Source organism: Pleurodeles waltl, chromosome 7 (assembly GCF_031143425.1).
Source record: "Pleurodeles waltl isolate 20211129_DDA chromosome 7, aPleWal1.hap1.20221129, whole genome shotgun sequence".
Classification (NCBI taxonomy): Eukaryota; Metazoa; Chordata; class Amphibia; order Caudata; family Salamandridae; genus Pleurodeles; species Pleurodeles waltl.
The window spans coordinates 1,195,116,156-1,195,131,035 of NC_090446.1; the positions used below are offsets into that span (position 1 = coordinate 1,195,116,156).

The 14,880-nt window shown below is 43.1% G+C and overlaps 1 protein-coding gene across 1 annotated transcript in view; it reads right to left on the minus strand.

The window, feature by feature from the left end:
• Nucleotides 1-14,880, minus strand: part of STX8 (syntaxin 8) — an 812,050-nt gene that overhangs the window by 372,090 nt on the left and 425,080 nt on the right. The window lies entirely within an intron of this gene.

The window sequence follows — 14,880 nt, forward strand, 5'->3', positions numbered from 1 at the left end:
AAGTCGGAGGGGGGACTGGCGGTGCCCTGCCTGTTAAAATACTACCAGGTGGCTCAGCTGTGTTTCCTAGTCGAGTGGAGTCGACCGCTGACGGAAAAACATTGGTGTTTCATGGACCAGGCGGTGGCTGGTTCCCATATCTGGAGAGAGCCTTGGTTGCAGCGTCAGCATAGAAAGATGGGCCTCTACTCCTCTCCTATCATGGGAGCAACTCTTGGAGTGTGGGACGCGGTGGCGATCCGATGCGGCTTGATGACCTTCCCTTCCCCTATGACACAGATATGTGCAAATCCAGAATTTACACCCAGCTGAGTTCTGAGGGCCTTCAGCATCTGCATGCTAAGGGATGCAGAAGGGTGGGGTGCCTCTGACGAGGATGGTATTATTCCCTTTGACAAGCTCCGGGAGACCTATGGCTTAACGGAAGCGGATAGACTGTCTTACTATCAGGTTCGACATTGGGTGCTGCAACCAGCGATCAAGCCTTTAGTTGCTAGAGCGCTTACACCATTTAAGAAATGGCTGGTGAGGAAGAAAGATGATAAGCGGTTGGTGTCAGAAATCTATGCACTCCTTCTCAGGGCCGTACCCGTTGACAAGACGAAAGGGCAGCTGCGCTGGGAGAAGGAGCTGGGGACAGAACTTTCGGAAGAGGAGTGGGAGGGAATCTACTTTAGGGAGCACCATGCGGCGCACCATATCCCGGGGGTTGAAAAGGCCTACAAGCTTGCTACTTCCTGGTACTATACTCCTGTGAGGATACATGAATGGGACTCTACTAAATCTGGGCTTTGCTGGGGGGGTGTGGGAATCCGGGTTCGCTCATCCAACTGTTGTGGCACTGCCCAAAGCTGACTAGATACTGGAATGGTATTCTGGATGAGATTGACAGAGTGTTTTCCACAGAGATCCCAAGGTTCCGGACATATTCTATTCTGGGTTTACCTAACCCCCTCACCTTTCCCCTCCGTGCTCTGCGGGGAAACCTTTCATTCAGATTTTATCTGCTGAATTTAACGAGCTCACATGCCCTGTATATCTGAGGGTGCTGAGGTTACTGGGAGCTGACTAATTGGAGAGCTGGAAGTGGGGCTTGGGGGGATATTGCTAATATTCAAACCCTACTATAGAATTAGCCCTGGCATAATCAGAGAGGCTATTTTTAGAGCTTTTATATGAGATTGCCGCCATAATTTGTCGCTGCTCTGCATGACAATAAACGGTGAGGTAGATTTATTGTAGATTTATGAAGCAGCCTATCCCACGGATATTAAATTCCACATCCCTGCATCAGTTACATATAACACTCTGCAATATGTAACTTCTGATTGGAAATAGCCAAAACCATGGTTCAATGGCTCAAATTAATAGTAATGTCAAATCCAAGCAGAAGCTAAAGTTGGATTTGAAATTACTATTTTGAAAATGCCATTTTTAGAAAGTTTACTTTTTCTGGAAAAACCCTCTAAGTAACCATTTCTGAGTTAGTCCCCAACTGTCACTTGGCAGCCTGCTGGGAGGTATGAATAGCCCTCGGGAAAGGGAGCAAAAGGGCATTGGCAGGGAGGAGGTGTGACCTCCTGTTGACAGAATGGCTTGCAAAGATGTGGCCACCAACTGTACAAGCTTCAAAGGGACAGCCCCTATCACAGGCAGATGTAATTACCACTTTGGTATGCCCCTGCCATTGTCTAAGTAGCCAGAGTGGCACCAACCCTAGTGGGGAGAACACCTGTCCATGAACAGGTTCGCAGGGGGGAGTTCCTCATTTCCCTAGACATACCTGTGGTGTGTGCCAGAGCTCTGACCAATAAAAGAAAGATTCTGCCATGTTTGATTTTGGCAGCACATGTACTGTGGAAATGTTTAGAGATAAACACCTTTGAAATTATGACAAAGTGGGTACGGTTCCCCAGAGACCGTTTTCCTTATTGGTTATGGAGTCATCCCCCTCCCCCCCCAAACACAAGCTAGTGCCAGGAATAAAATGCAGCACCCCTTGCTACCTTTCCCAGAACACTGCTAGACATGTGGAAAACCGAAGAAGGACTGCACCTGGTGAACCAAAGGACTAGGACTCACAAGAAGGACTGAACCTGCTGTTTCTTCTGTGGAGAGAATCCCCAAGGCCTGTACCAGGTTGCCCTTGAACCCAAGACAGAAGAGTGGACTTTAAAGACTAGCCTGTACCATTAAGCTCCAGGAACACAAAATCTGCAAGAAGCCTGCAACAAAGAAGAGTCCAGCTGACCAGTGCCAACTGGTTTTCCCTAGATCCTGCTGGTGGCTTCTGGGAGATTGAATCCTAATTAACTAAGTGGTCCCCAAAAGCTCCTGGACGCTTGGCTGTTGGTAAAGTGTACTTTCTCCCCTTAAAGATTGCAAAAGTGGACACTTAGAAACTTTTTCTGATCTTTTTATAAAAGGATCATATACCACCACGGGACTGCCGCCAAATTCAAATTGCTAATTTACCTCCCTAAAAGCAGCTTGACTTCCAGAAAAGTTTCTAAAGTTCCAGTATAGAGGATTACATCAGGAGCAAAGCTGAGCAGTACCCCAATGTTCTCTAGCTCTCCATCAGATTTTGCCGTCAAACTTCCCCGCCAACAACAAAAATCCTCCAGAAAAAAAGACTAACGGCCTCATTAGGAGTTTGGTGGTCAGACCACTATATTGCCAAGGCGGCGGTCCCAAAAAGACCGCAGAGTCGATGATCTTCCACCCACCGTATTACAATGTTACAGCTGGCCCAGAGGCAGTGTTCCTGACGGTGGTGGACCGGCGTGGGACACGGTCAGCAATACAAGGTATATTTTTCCATTTGTGTTGACGCAGGTGTGTACATTTTGATCAAAATGTACACATGTGCATTAAACATGTGTAAAAATACTTTGTTCATGTACCATTCCATTGCTGGAGACTAGTCCATATCTGCGCAGTCCAGTCAATGACAGAAAAATTCTAAAGGTACTTTACCTGTATTGTTTTTTGGGTGAAGTTGCTGCAGTTAAGGTGGGGCCCTGGACAAGCGGTCCACGTCGGAGACTGAAGGGAAAAGAAGAAAATGGGGAAGCCAACACCTCATTTCCTTCGATTCTGCCATCTCAAAGCAGGCGGCCTCCCCGCCACAGTCAAATCATGTAATGTGGACGGCAGTACCCTTGTCTATACTGTCTTCTGACAGCTGCTTTTTCCCAGCCACCACATCAAGGCGGTCGGTGAATGGCTGGAGGTGTCGGCGGGACTCCGGCGGTCTCTAGTTCAGCAAACTGTCAACATCGTAATTCAGCTGGCGGACCCCCTAGTTGGCAGTCGGTGTTTCCAACACCACAGTGATGGCAGTGACAAGACGGCCAAACTTGTAATCAGGCCCTAAGTCTGAAGGTAAACTTTCCACTTGGACAAACTGGTCCGAGTATTTGACCCACACTCCATCATGGTTTGCCTTAACATTTAACTAGGATGCAGTCTAGCGTGACCAGATACTTGCAATTGCCGTTTTGCGCCTTTTGGGTCTAGATAGCTCTAAACATCATCGCTGTAGATCCAATTGTTGTTGTTTTGGTGTCTATTTGGTCATTAAAATGTATACTTTTTTAATAAACTGGAGTGGGATTTTTATTGTATTGTGTTTTTGATATATTAACTGTTTTGGTACTAATATATATATATATTTTTTTACAGTTGTTTGCTTTGAGGAAAGCATGCCAGCTCTGTACCACAGCTACCCATGAGTGAGCTAGGGTTTAAATTAAAGAAACCTAACTGGAAATGCTACAATTATTACTTGGTGAGGTCTCATACCCATTCTAATTAGTAAATCACTTTCTCACAATATGAAGATTGAATTGTTTACACTACGTACGCCAACTGATTGATGATTGAAATGGTTACATTGTTCCTCTTTTAAACACTTTTATGCTTAAAACTAGCAAAAATCGGATTTCACAATTATGTCTAATTTTAAAAACAAATAAGTGTATAACTTTGGAGCATTTTCTAGGCCGTTTTCTAAGGAAAAGCGAAAAATAAAGATTTTAATCCAACCTAGGCACAGTAGGGAAAGGTCAGGCCATGACTTTAAGGTTAAATAGTTTTGGGGGTTTATTTTACTAGGAGGGCATCCCAACTTCAACACTTGGTGAGCCTCACTTTTATATGTTCGCACCTTGCCCTGTGAGGCAAATTTTGTGCATGCTTATGAATATTTATATCTAAGCTTTTCCTACATTGCAAATGTATTTTCCCAGACATATATCTCAACAACGCATTTAAACTGCAGCCTAGCCAGACATACCTGTGTTCCTAACACAAATATATTATGTCATACATGTGGGTGGTGTAAATGCACACTGTAGCTCTCATTTGAAAAATAACTTTCCATGCCAAAGGTGCATTTAAAGCAAGAAACTCATACGGAAGGTAAATCGGCCACATGGGGAGTTCATAAGTACAACACATTTTTTAGAGGTAAGGCACAGGTACTTTACCACCTTTTAGCAGTGCTATAATGGACAGAGTCCTAAACCCAGCAAAAAAAGGGTCCAAAAAAGGAGCACAATCTGGGATGACCATGCAGAAAAAGCTGCATTTGCTCCACGCACACGGTCACGCTTGAATGTTCACTCTTCCTGTTGCCGATTCAATAGGCAAAGCACAAGACACTCACTACACATTCTGAAGTTTAGGACTGGTTTTAAAGCAAATTATCCTGTAGTTGAATATCGGGTGTATTTCTGGGATTTTCCTTCGATTTTCACGGAAAGCACAGAAACACGAATAGCCCTGGGAGGCAGTGAGGCAGGGGTGTGCGAGGGGACTGAAGCAGTCAGAACACTCCGATTAGGAACACACGCAAATATTTTGGTATGGTCGCAAAAGGCCTGCATTCGTAACATTGCCTTTTAATTCATAGGCACTCAGGTCTGTAGTCGGGTCTTGGCACGTCCGAGCATGCAGAATGCACTTGGCTAATTGTAATCAAGTATCGTTCCCTAGTGTAATTATATAAAATAAGAAAGCAATTATGCAGTTCAGTGGTGGCGCTCAATGCACGTTTGGAATCCATTCATCTAGGCACAAAGCCATAGTTAGAAAGTACTCTTACACATTATACAGCTCACACAAATACAACTATGGGTCTTTGTCATGGTATGGCAATCAAAGTGGCATAAGTCTAATCAACTGGAACTGGGATTTCCACAAAAACACACATATAACCACAGTCTTCCTCATTTCTGCTAGAATCAGGCTTCTGAATGCCTGTTGCAGTCAGATCACAGACTGGTGCATCGGCCCCGGAACTGCTCCAAGGATAGTGAAGCCTGTGAACAGAACAGTAAGTTTGCTTTGCGTGCATTATGGCCTCTCAAAGGATACAACTCATACCGTACGTTGCCTAGATGCACACCACACGTAAGTCTATATTCGCATTTATGGGAAACAGGACAACTGTCTTTGGGAACAGAGCAGATGCAAACAGAAAAGCTGGCTTCCCGAACTAGAATCTCAGCTGCTATTGGTTTCCTAAAGCCCACAAGGGGGTGGTACCTGCTCTTTACTATGCAAGGGTGGACTTTGGGTCCACTATAGATTAGGACAGTCTATGGTGGGAAAATAGAGAGCTCACTTCAAGAAGACTCACAGTTGTTTAATCCACTAGGCGAGAAACATGATGAGTCAGACAGCAGAACAAACAAGCATTGCAATACCTCTCGCATTTTCTTGAGTTATGGCTATTGGCACTTTAAATTCATAACTGGACTTTTCTAGCCACATAAATTGGTCAACCCCGCCTCATAATTTTTTCTTTTCCTCCCATATACTTCCAGTGGCACAGCATTTAACCAAATCACTTCCATTTAACTTCTTCCTCTATCTTAAAACATATACAGTTATAATAAAAACCTTCATCAGAAACAAACTTTTGGCATTAGAGTGTAATGCTCAAAACACCATAAAAAAATGTAATTTGGGACGGAATGAAGGGTGAAAGGAAGGGGGGAGTCGGAGTAAAGATGGAGAGGACAAGTGGCATAGTAACGGTGTCATGGGCCCTAGAGTAAAAATGGTTGACTTAAATTTTGGTAGGAAAATACAGCAGTAATTAGAGTTGAGTGGGTTCCATAGGTCTCTGGGCCCCAGTGCCACTGCACCTGTTGGTCCACTGATAACTAGGCCTCAAGAGAGAAAGCAGATGGGGCTGAAAAAGAGAAGTGAAAGGAATTCAATTGACAAAAGGAAGAAAGAGAAGGGGTTGCAAACAAAGAAAGAAGGGAAAGAAAGAAGGAGAAAATGAAAACACAACTAAGACAAAACAGAGCAAACAGTGAGACAAAAGAAAAAAGGAAGGAAGCTGGAGAACTAAAGATAAAGAGGAAAGAAGAATGAAAGAAGTGTGAAAAGAAAGTGAAAAATGAACATTAGAGAAAAAAAAGAGCTGGTGAGAGAAACAAGCAGCGAAAGAACCAGGGGAAGTATGTACTGACACATTTCCCACAGACATAGAACGGGAAAACCAATTTGACACTTTGGGTCCGACAAATAACTGGTGGCTTCCACATACAGATGGGAAAAGAGGGATTTATAGTAAAAAGTGAATGGACAGATAAAGAGAAGAAAAACACCAGAGACAGGAAGGAAGAAAGATTTTTTTTAAAAGTGAAAGGACGCATACCCAGTCAAAGGAAAGAGCAAATTAAAAAAAACAGAGAATGAAGGGAAGAGAAATAATATTGCAAGAATGAACGCCTGATTAAAAAAAGAGAGAGGAATGAAACAAGGAAAGAAATAACCAAGTTTTTGCAAGTTTGAAAGAGGAGGCAGGAAGAGGAAGAGGGAAATAAAAAAAAGGGGGGGGGAGTAGAAATAAACAGTTGAAAAAAAGAGCAAAACTGTTCATGTGTGGATTTTAAGAGCTTGAAACAGAAAACTGGGGGAGAAAGAAAACATTGAGAGTAAACAGGGTAAAGGAAAGAATGGAGTGAGATATGTGAAATAGACCCTCCTAAATAAAAATGGCAGCTAAGACTACATTTAATTGGCCCTCCAACGTCATCAAACAGCAGTCAAAGTGTGGAACAGCAGGGGGCACTACAGAACAGCTGGAGGTGCATATGAATTTTATGTGAACCTCAATACAGCTATGTTGGGGTGCTTCCGATCAGGATTGGTGGTATAGACAGAGCTGTGTCCCGGTCCAGTGCTGGAATAACAGAAAGGCAGTGGGTGAGGAATGAGAATCACCATGTCATTTCTGGTATTGGAATAATGTGGCGTTGTAGGTTAGGGTTGAGGTGCACTGACAGAGTTGTATGTGGGCTGCAGTACTCGAATAGTAACGGGCACAAAAAGTCAGAAGTGAGGTATGTTACTAGAGCTATGTATGGAACCTAGTATTGGCGTGCCAGTTTTGCATAGTGTTAGCCTGGAGGTGCCGTGGTGAAGCTGCGAGTGGGGCCCAGTATGGGAGTTGAACTGCCTCTGATCCACAGAAGCAAGGAGTCCTGAAAGGCGTGTGTGTGAGCCTTAGTACTGAGAAGAAATGTGCACTGAATGTTAGAATTGATGGATTCTGGCAGAGCTGTGGTGGTTCCCATCAACTATGATGTTGGATGTTAGACTTGAGGTGCACTGGCTGAATCTGTATTGCTCTTTTGGGTCCAGTATTGGCTTGGCAGTGAGACTGAATATTAGAATTGAGCTGCTCTGATGGAACTGTATGTGAGCGGGGTCCCAGCATAGGAAAGGAAGTGACATTGCAGGGGTAGAACTGAGGTACTCTGATGGAGCTGCACCCGAGGCCCTGGTACTGGAAAGCAGAGTGTACTGACTGCAAGAACAGAAGTGCTCTGGCAGACAGCATGTATTGGGTTTCTGGCATGCGTGAGGGCTTGGAACGTGTGAACTCCGTTGCACTGATAGAGCTGTGCGCCCCAGGTCCCAGTACTGGAGCAGCAGAGTGTACTGACTGCAAGAACTGAGGTGCTCTGACAGACAGCCTATATTGGGTTCCTTGCACTGGCACGGCTGAGGACTTGGCGTGTGTGAACTGAGGTGCACTGATGTAGCTGTACCTGAGGTCCCAGTGTTGGAGCAGCAGAGTGTACTGACTGCAAGAACTGAGGTGCTCTGGCAGACAGCATGTATTGGGTTTCTGGCATGCGCGAGGGCTTGGAGTGTGTGAACTGTGTTGCACTGATGGAGCTGTGCGCCCCAGGTCCCAGTACTGGAGCAGCAGAGTGTACTGACTGCAAGAACTGAGGTGCTCTGACAGACAGCCTATATTGGGTTCCTTGCACTGGCACGGCTGAGGACTTGGTGTGTGTGAACTGAGGTGCACTGATGTAGCTGTACCTGAGGTCCCAGTGTTGGAGCAGCAGAGTGTACTGACTGCAAGAACTGAGGTGCTCTGGCAGACAGCGTGTGTAGGTTTCCTGGCACAGCTGAGGGCTTGGAGTGTGTAAACTGAGGTGCACTGATGGAGCTGCAAGTGGGATCCCAGTATGGAGCAGAAGTGGGCACGGTCTCTAAGGATTGCTGAGCACTGTTACAGCTGGGAGCCTAGGTTATAAGCAATTACAAGGGATCCTCCACCCTTGCCCTCAGCACACAGGCAGGTACACTTGGTAAAGAAAATTCAAGCCAAGGAAGGGCAGGAGCCAGGCAGCTGAGAGAGGGTGCAGAGAGCCCACAAAGATCAAATGTGACCAAGCGAATAGCCTGATTTACAGCCTTGTTTACAGCTAAGCTCAGAGGAAGAATGCTCTGCAAATGAAAAGGGAGGCTTCCCTGGACGGGAGCAGGAAACTAAGTAAAAAAAAAAAAAACCTCTACAGACCACATAAACAGGACAAAACATAATTTACAGTAGTTGATCACTGCTCCCACAAAGAGGAAGGAGGGACAAAGAGGCATGCCTTACCACTAGCAAGCTAGACTTCGTAAATTACCCTGAAACTAACAAATGAAATAGCTGGAAGTCCACAGAAGAAGTATACTTAAAAGTATACAAGAGGTTGTACGCTTACTTTCGACCTAAAAGGTAGGATGGTACAACTCCCAGTACAAAGTAAGGATGTTTATACATAAATGGAGTGATAAAAAGAGAAAAAGTGAGAGAATGTTTGTGTGAATGATATTATGATAAGGTGCTGGTGTGTGGTGTTTTACTGGTGTCAAATGTGAGAGGGAGTGTGATGTGTGTGTTTCTTAGATAATGTGTGTGTGTGTGTGTGTGTGTCATGGCACATGCCATGTATGGAAGGTGTAATGATGCGTGCTGATGTGGAAAGTGGCAAAAGTCATGTGTATGATGATGTGTTGACCTGATGGCTTGTATTAGGCTTAAGAAATTCAAAAACGTTCTTTAAGTGTGAAAAATTGAAATTGGAGGCTAAAAATTAAATTGAATTAAATCTTTAAATTATGCACGTATTTGTTTGAAGAAGGCTTGTTTCTGTGCTTCTATGTATTGTTTTATATTTGAAATCATCGAAATTGCTTATGCTGGGGTCCAATAATGATTCAGTGGGGGGTCCACAAATTCCAATAATGAACAGTGGGCGTTCCCGGATTCCAGTAAAAATTAGGAAGGGTCCACAGAAGTCAAAAGGTAAATAATCTCTATTTTAGAGCGTGATGGAGTGCACATGACATGCACCATGATGTGTGTATGATGGGAAATGTTCAATGTAAGAAAAGGATAAGGCCACCAATAGACCCAGTTACACAATTTTTAATTGCTTTACTGTTACCAAATGACAAACTCACCCATACTGCAACTTGTGCTAACAAATCTTTAAAAAAGAGAACAAACAATTCACTCGTCATACGGGAACATATTAATACCTCCACTAATACAATCAGAATGTTATTTAATTACATGTATAGAATGCAGCACTTCCACAAAAATACCCAACAAATACCACGGAAATTATTATGAATTACCTCATAATTTCCTGGGAAAATCAAGTCTGTAAGAAAGAAAATATTCTCACTCTCAGCACCAACAATCCCACCAACATCATATACTGAACTACTACTTCCACGTACTACGGGCCAACGACATAAATAACAACTTTAATCTATTAAGGGTGCATGGTAAGCTATTGCTAATGCCTCTCTCATCCAGGGATATCAGCTTACACTGGTGATCCAGAAAACATTGGTTTAAAACCTGACATGTCCAGCTAAGAGATCTCTGCGCTATTTGCAAGTCAGAAGACGTCTCAAACTGTATGGAAATAAAACTAGCTATAAAAGATTGAATGCTGGAGAAAAAAAAAAAAACGTTATTTAGCTGTAACTGTCGTTCTCCATATTAGTATCTTTCATAGATTCACATGCAGCCCACCATTCTCCTTGAATAGAGGCTCTCACCAGGCATTTCATGTATAGTTTTGTGTGTTTCACTCTTGTGCTAAGAAATCTGAAGACCTCTGGGAGCCGTGAGACAGAGAGCACTCTTACCTCTTTGGCTGAAGTTTGGGGCCTTCAGAATTATGTGGCTGAAGTAATAAAGTGGACACTGTCCATGACCTTTTCAGCTGTCAGTGCCTTGTAGCACTATTTTAACGTTACTAATGGACTCCCTACTTTGACAATTAGGAATGATTCATGCAAGTGAATCGATGAAATATGCAATGCTGGAGAGTATTCACACCTACTGGACAGCTGTATTATCCCACACATATTGGCATGCATGTATTATAACTAAACAAAAATCCCAGGACAAGGATATTGAGGCAGCTGAAAAGATCTAGGTGAAAATGGTATGTAAATATTGTGACCTGGTCCTGATACTGACCAAGCACAAATGGCAATGTGCTGGAAAAGGGAAAATGCACCTCAGATAATGTGCAGGTTTAGGGAACTCACTATAAAGGGGAGGACCCCAAATGGAGGAAGTGACTAGGACCAGCAGACAAAGACGGCTTGGTAAACAATAAAGTAATGGGGTGGATTTCTCCTAACTTTGATAAAAAGAGACAAGACAATCCCCAGAGAGATGTACAAATCTGACTATACATGGGACTAACTATTGACGTTGGGGTACATGTGTCCCTACTGATGAATGCTTGCAACAAATACCACAAAAACAGTCATGTATGAAACTATGTTAAGGTTGGACATGACAAATTGAATTTGGAAATATATGTACATAGTTGTACTGCTGAATATGACGAATTGATAAAATAAATTACAACTTACTGACATTTATAATCTGTTCACAGCCATTTCTTTTCATAGTGTGAAGAGGACTACGAATTGTGTGCTATGTCGTAAACAAGTGGTGTTTATGTTAGAAAACTGTAATAAATATATATATTTTTTTTAAAAGTCTTATAGCTATGATGGAACACCACGAGTTTCATAGGAAACTGTCCTGAAATGGTTCTCCTTAATCAGGTCAGTAATCTGTTGGGAAAAACATGGCATTTCCTTTCCAAGAAACTATTCCTGTTCGGGGTCCCGCAGGGCTTGATTCTAGAACCCACATTTTTCAACATTTATCTATAGCCGCACAGCACTCTGCTCGTGGATAGAGGTGTTTCCATTCAGCAATACACAACAACTTTATTTGAAAATGTCCTCAGTGATATACGTATACACGGATGTTGCTTGACAAAGGTATAAACGTCAATGTTAACTACTTTGAGGTAACTAAATACACCAAAAATATTTTCACTGAAATAACTCTGACTCCTCACTTATTACGCAATTAAAAGTCGATGGCTTCTCTATGCTCTAATCCCCGGTACAATCTCTGGGTACTAAGCTAGATTTCAAACTCTCACAAACTCCACACATTGATAACATAGCCAGAGCGAGCAATTATCTTAATTCTCTGGAAATCAAAATGATAATAAGAAAATAAGAAAATAAATAAAACAACTACTCTTCCCACACATCTAAAAACTGTAGCTAACGTCCTTGTTACTCAGGTCCTGATTTTGGTAACGTCCTATAATGGGTTTTTCATTTTAACCTTTTTCATCTCTCAAAGCTGTACAAACACGTACTCCTCGGTGAGACGTATAACTATTTAAAAAAACTATTTAAAAAAATTGCACCCATATATAAATAATTACGTTGGCTACAGAATTAAATTCAAGATCAGATGCTTGACTTACAAAGCAATACACATTCTACTCAGTGCAAAATTAGACATGTTCAGAAGTGGCCAAAGCTATCTGAACCGCTCTCCCTGCAGAACTAAGGACTCAGCCTACATTACTCGCCATTCCGAAAGTTTAAAGACCCATCTGTTCAGGTGATAGTTGAACTAACGTGGTCTTCATCTCTAAAGTAACATATGATTTTCAACTAGTTGTTGTAATTATAACGCTGTTCTCTTCCTTGTAAGGACTCTCGATTTTGTGACTCGTTTCTATGTCATATGGACGCCATGTTTTATGCAAAGTGCACTAATGCCATTCGGGCATGCACATCTCTAGAAAACCATGGAATAAAATAACATAATTATTAACGTGTTGACACCAAATGTCAGTAACGGAAACTGCTTCTAAAGCGTCAAGCCTCCCTTTGTGTGTGCACGCTTCCACAATACTCTCCATAAAAACTAGCCATTCTGTGTGTGATCTTGCTGACGGCTGCGGGTTTAGTGAGATGGTACCAATGATGGGTAAGAACCTACAGTCCAGGAGGAATGGATTAACTATTAAAATATTTTTATCTTACTTTAAATGTCATACCCCACTCTTTAGGAATGAATAGATTTCACAGCACTGAGAAAAGGGAGATGAGGATACAAAGTCACTGGACAGCTTAGACCTAGGCAAACAAGTTGCAAAGCATTTCCTGGAAGAATGTAGCACCACTCCCGGAGGAAGCGTTCCAATCCAATGCAAGTAAGGTACCCAAAGAGAAACCTCGAATGTGTCACAAATCAACACATGCCTGGAGAATGGCAATGACATTTCCGGCTGCAAATTAAGGTTCAGCGACATACTAATCAAATCAAATCAAATCATTAGCATTTGTAAAGCGCGCTACTCACCCGTGCGGGTCTCAAGGCGCTAGGGGGGAAAGGGGGGGTTATCGCTGCTCGAACAGCCAAGTCTTTAGGAGTCTCCGGAAAGCGGAGTGGTCCTGGGTGGTCCTGAGGCTGGTGGGGAGGGAGTTCCAGGTCTTGGCCGCCAGGAAGGAGAAAGATCTCCCACCCGCCGTGGAGCGGCGGGTGCGAGGGACGGCAGCAAGTGCGAGGCCAGCGGAGCCATACTGAGCCATACGGAGCCATACTGAGCATTATTGTGTATTACAGGAGTTAATACATCACGTGGTGGCCTTTGAAGCCACTCATCTGACATCACTACCTCCCAAGATTCTACTGGACAAGACATTCTTGACTTCCAGGTCGTATCTCTTCAGCAGTAGATTTGCAGACATGGGAAGGTAAGTCCCCCATGTTTAAATTAAATTCTATCAGGACCTTGGGGCCAGTGGTGAGGTAAGTCCTCAGGACCACTCTGTCTTGAAGGAATACAGAATAAGGTTTTGTAGGGCATATGGCTCGCATCTCGGCATTATAAACATTCTCAATGACCTACACTGGGTCGCTTCCAATTCCAGCAGGGATACAATGCCATCAACAAAACGAAAATCCATCCTACTTTGGACAAGAGATTATCTTACTTAAAAATGAAAAAACACTGAGCAGTAAAGAATCTTTTCTGAAAGACGTACTAAGTTCAACACATCCTCTATCACCAAACAATGCTTCTCAGGAGCAGCCACATCGGCTTGGATGAAACTAACTAATGATGAAAAGTGATTATTTGCAACTATAAGAGTTAATACTTTTGTCATTCCCTGTGTGTTTCTTAATTAAAAAGTATATATATATATATATCTATAATATATATAGAAAGATAGGGACTGATTACAAAGAAGTGATAAATTATTACCGAAATGAATCCATGGCTCAAATGTCAATATGTGGCTATGAACCACAATAAGAGATTAAAAGAGGAATGATTAAGGAGTTGCCTCAATAAACAGAATTATCTTGAGGGGCATTGGGAGGAATATGGTTAATACAATTAGAGCCCAATACTTAATAGGGCCCAGAGTGTCAGGGTTTGGCTTGACTCTGCTACCTACCTTCATACCGCCTTAGTGAGGCAGCTGTACAAGCAGCAATAACAGTCAGCTTTCTGCAGCTTCAAGAAGGCAGACGTGGGTTAGGAACTTGGGGCCACATTTACAAACGTCAGGTTTTGCAACTCTCAAATAGCGAGATTCTGCGATTCACACTTTGTGAGCCGCAAAACCTGATATACAACAGTGTCTCAGACACGGTTTGCGATTCGCAAATGGGTCACAACGGGCCTGCATCATCAATATTCATGAGGCAGGTCGCAAATTGCAATCCATTTGGGAATGGCCACACTCACAGGGATGGTGGCCTGCTGTGGACAGCATACCACAATGTCTGTGACTGCTCTTTTAAATAAAGCTTTTTGCTTTTGGAAATGCAGTCCATTTTCCTTCAAGGAAAACAGGATGTTTTTCCTTCAAGGAAAACGGTATGCATTACAGAGAAAAATGAAATGTTTCCTTTTCCATTTTTCCACAGTAGGCAGTGGTCCTGGGACCATTGCCTGCTCTGAAAAAATGTTGGTGCCCCATCCACAAAGGGAAGGGGTCCCTTGTGAACCCCTTCCTGTTTGCGGATGGGTTACTACCAATTTGAAATTGGTGGTAACTGCGATTGTTTTGCGACCACATTCTCGGTCGCAAAACTATCATACATCCCTCTGTGAGTCACAATTAGTTGGCACGCCCCTTCCTAACAGCGAGTTGCAAACTCATTTTGCTGCCAATGTTTGGTCAGGCACTGAATTACGGACCTTC